A 5,056-nucleotide genomic window follows, 5' to 3' on the forward strand; every position below is an offset into this window, starting at 1 on the left:
TTCGGTACTTGATCGGTCGGATCATGAAGACGTACGACTACATCAACCGCGTTGTGCTAACGCTTCCGCTTTCGGTCTACGAGGGTACGTGGACAACACTCTCCCCTCACGTTGCTCTGCATCACCATTATCTTGCGTGTGCGTAGGAAAATTTTGAAATTACTACGTTCCCCAATAGTAGCATCCGAGCCAGGTTTTATGCGTAGATGTCATATGCACGAGTAGAACACAAGTGAGTTGTGGGCGATATAAGTCATATTTCTTACCAGCATGTCATACTTTGGTTCGGCGGTATTGTTGGATGAAGCGGCCCGGACCGACATTACGCGTACGCTTACACGAGACTGGTTCTACCAACGTGCTTTGCACACAGGTGGCTGACGGGTGTCAGTTTCTCCAACTTTAGTTGAACCAAGTATGGCTATGCCCGGTCCTTCCGAAGGTTAAAACAGCACCAACTTGACAAACTATCATTGCGGTTTTGATGCGTAGGTAAGAACGGTTCTTGCTCAGCCCGTAGCAGCCACGTAAAACTTGCAACTACAAAGTAGAGGACGTCTAACTTGTTTTTGCAGGGCATGTTGTGATGTGATATGGTCAAGACGTGATGAGATATAAGTTGTTGTATGAGATGATCATGTTTTGTTGAAGTTATCGGCAACTGGCAAAAGCCTTATGGTTATCTCTCTATTGCATAAGATGCAAGCGCCAAATAATTGCTTTACTTTATCGCTATGCGATAGCAATAGTTGTAAGAGCAATTGTTGGTGAGACAACCATGTGACGACACATTGATATAGATCAAGATGATGGAGATCATGGTGTCATGCCAGTGACAATGGAGATCATGACGATGCTTTGGAGATGGAGATCAAAGGCACAAGATGATGATGGCCATATCATGTCACATATTTTGATTGCATGTGATGTTTATATTTTATACATCTTATTTTGCTTAGTTCGACGGTAGCTTTATAAGATTATATCTCACTAATTATCAAGGTACAAGTGTTCTCCCTAAGTATGCACCATTGCGAAAGTTCTTCGTGCTGAGACACCACGTGATGATCGGGTGTGATAGGCTCTACGTTCAAATACAACGGGTGCAAAACAGGTGCACACGCGGAATACTCAGGTTAAACTTGACGAGCCTAGCATATAACAGATATGGCCTCGGAACATGGAGACCGAAAGGTCGAGCATGAATCATATAGTAGATATGATCAACATAGTGATGTTCACCATTGAAACTACTCCATCTCACGTGATGATCGGACATGGTTTAATTGATATGGATCACGTGATCACTTAGAAGATTAGAGGGATGTCTGTCTAAGTGGGAGTTCTTAAGTAATATGATTAATTGAACTTTAATTTATCATGAACTTAGTCCTGGTAGTATTAGCATATCTATGTTGTAGATCAATAGCTCGCATTTAGCTCCCCTTTTTATTTTTGATATGTTCCTAGAGAAAATTAAGTTGAAAGATGTTAGTAGCAATGATGCGGATTGGATCCGTGATCTGAGGATTATCCTCATTGCTGCACAGAAGAATTATGTCCTTAATGCACCGCTAGGTGACAGACCTATTGCAGGAACAGATGCAGACGTTATGAACGTTTGGGTAGCTCAATATGATGACTACTTGATAGTTTAGTGCACCATGCTTAAACGGCTTAGAATCGGGACTTCAAAGACGTTTTGAATGTCATGGACCATATGAGATGTTCCAGGAGTTGAAGTTAATATTTCAAGCAAATACCCGAGTTGAGAGATATGAAGTCTCCAACAAGTTCTATAGCTAAAAGATGGAGGAGAATAGCTCAAGCCGTGAGCATGTGCTTAGATTGTCTGGGTACTACAATCGCTTAAATGAAGTGGGAGTTAATCTTCCAGATAAGATAGTGATTGACAGAATTCTCTAGTCACCATCACCAAGTTAGTAGAACTTCGTGATGAACTATGATATGCAAGGGATAACGGAAACAATTCCCAAGCTCTTCGTAATGCTGAAATCAACAAAGGTAGAAATCAAGAAAAATATCAAGTATTGATGGTAGACCACTAGTTTCAAGAAAAGGGCAAAGGGAAGAAGGGGAACTTCAAGAAGAACGGCAAGCAAGTTGCTGCTCAAGTGAAGAAGCCCAAGTATGGTCCTAAGCCTGAGACTAAGTGCTTCTACTACAAAGGGGCTGGTCACTGGAAGCGGAACAGCCCCAAGTATTTGGCGGATAAGAAGGATGGCAAAGTGAACAAAGGTATATTTGATATACGGATTATTGATGTGTATTTTACTAGTGTTTGTAGCAACCCCCCAGTATTTGATACTGGTTCAGTTGCTAAGAGTAGTAACTTGAAACGGGAGTTGCAGAATGAACAGAGACTGGTTAAGGGTGAAGTGACGATGTGTGTTGGAAGTGGTTCCAAGATTGATATGATCATCATAGCACACTCCCTATACTTTCGGGATTAGTGTTGAACCTAAATAAGTGTTATTTGGTGTTTGCATTGAGCATGAATATGATTTGATCATGTTTATTGCAATACGGTTATTCATTTAAGTAAGAGAATAAATTGTTGTTCTGTTTACATATATGGTTACACACCCAATGAAAATGGTTCGTTGGATCTTGATCGTAGTGATACACATATTCATAACATTGAAACCAAAAGATGCAAAGTTAATAATGATAGTGCAACTTATTTGTGGCATTGCCGTTTAGGTCATATTGGTGTAAAGCGCATGAAGAAACTCCATGCTAATGGACTTTTGGAATCACTTGATTATGAATCAGTTGATGCTTGCGAACCATGCCTCATGGGCAAGATGACTAAGACACCGTTCTCCGGAACAATGCAGCAAGCAACAGATTTGTTGGAAATCATGCATACTGATGTATGTGGTCCAATGAATATTGAAGCTCGCGGCAAGTATCATTATTTTCTAATCTTCACAGATGATTTGAGCAGATATGAGTATATCTATTTGATGAAACACAAGTCTGAAACATTTGAAAAGTTCAAAGAATTTCAGAGTGAAGTGGAGAATCATCGTAACAAAATAAAAGTTTCTACGATATGATCGCAGAAGTAAAATATTTGAGTTACAAGTTTGGCCTTCAGTTAAAACAATGTGAAACAGTTTCACTACTCATGCCACCTAGAAAACCACAGTGTAATGGTATGTCCGAACGTCGTAACCGTGCTTTATTAGATATGGTGCGATCTATGACTTCTCTTACTAATTTACCGCTATCGTTTTGGGGTTATGCATTAGAGACAACTACATTCACGTTAAATAGGGCACCATCTAAATCCGTTGAGATGACACCATATGAACTATGGTTTGGCAAGAAACCTAAGCTGTCATTTCTTAAAGTTTGAGGTTGCAATGCTTATGTGAAAAAGTTTCAACCTGATAAGCTCAAACCCAAATCGGAGAAGTGCGTCTTCATAGGATACCCAAAAGAAAATGTTGGGTACACCTTCTATCACAGATCCGAAGGCAAGATATTCGTTGCTGAGAATGGATCCTTTCTAGAGAAGGAGTTTCTCTCGAAAGAAGTGAGTGGGAGGAAAGTAGAACTTGATGAGGTAACTGTACCTGCTCCCTTATTGGAAAGTAGTTCATCATAGAAATCTGTTCCTGTGACTACTACACCAATTAGTGAGGAAGCGAATGATGATGATCATGTAACTTCAGATCAAGTTACTACCGAACCTCGTAGGTAAACCAGAGTGATATTCGCACCAGAGTGGTACGGTAATCCTGTTCTAGAGGTCATGTTACTTGACCATGACGAGCCTACGAACTATGAGGAAGCGATGATGAGCCCAGATTCCGCGAAATGGCTTGAGGCCACGAAATCTGAGATGAGATCCATGTATGAGAACAAAGTATGGACTTTGATTGACTTGCCCATTGATCGGCGAGCCATTGATATTAAATGGATCTTCAAGAGGAAGACGGACGCTGATAGTAGTGTCACTATCTACACAGCTAGAATTGTCGCAAAAAGGTTTTCGACAAGTTCAAGGTGTTGACTACGATGAGAGTTTCTCACTCGTATCTATGCTTAAGTCTGTTTGAATCATGTTAGCAATTGCCGCATTTTATGAAATCTGGCAAGTGGATAAACAAAACTGCATTCCTTAATGGATTTATTAAAGAAGAGTTGTATATGATGCAACTAGAAGGTTTTGTCAATCCTAAAGGTACTAACAAAATATGCGAGCTCCAGCAATCCATCTATGGACTGGTGCAAGCATCTCGGAGTTGGAATATATGCTTTGATAAGTTGATCAAAGCATATAGTTTTATACAGACTTGCGGTGAAGCCTGTATTTACAAGAAAGTGAGTAGGAGCATTACAACATTTCTGATAAGTATATGTGAATGACATATTGTTGATTGGAGATAATGTAGAATTATTCTGCAAAGCATAAAGGAATGTTTGCAAGGAGTTTTTCAAAGAAAGACCTCGGTGAAGCTGCTTACATATTGAGCATCAAGATCTATAGATATAGATCAAGACGCTTGATAAGTTTTTCAATAAGTACATACCTTGACAAGATTTTTAAGTGGTTCAAAATGGAACAGTCAAAAAGGAGTTCTTGCCTGTGTTACAAGGTGTGAAGTTGAGTAAGACTCAAATCCCGACCATGGTAGAAGATAGAGAGAGAATGAAAGTCATTCCCTATGCCTCAGCCATATGTTCTATAAAGTATGCCATGCTGTGTACCAGACCTATTGTATACCATGCCCTGAGTTTGTCAAGGGAGTACAATAGTGATCTAGGAGTAGATCACTGGACATTGGTCAAAATTATCCTTAGTAGAATAAGGATATGTTTCTCGATTATGGAGGTGACAAAAGGTTCGCCGTAAAGGGTTACATCGATGCAAGTTTTGACACTGATCCAGATGACTCTAAGTTTCAATCTTGATACATATTGAAAGTGGGAGCAATTAGCTAGAGTAGCTCCATGCAGAGCATTGTTGACACAGAAATTTGCAAAATACATACGGATCTGAATGTGGCAGACCCGTTGACTA

Source organism: Triticum urartu, chromosome 5, assembly GCF_003073215.2.
Source record: "Triticum urartu cultivar G1812 chromosome 5, Tu2.1, whole genome shotgun sequence".
In the NCBI taxonomy this organism is placed as follows: domain Eukaryota; kingdom Viridiplantae; phylum Streptophyta; class Magnoliopsida; order Poales; family Poaceae; genus Triticum; species Triticum urartu.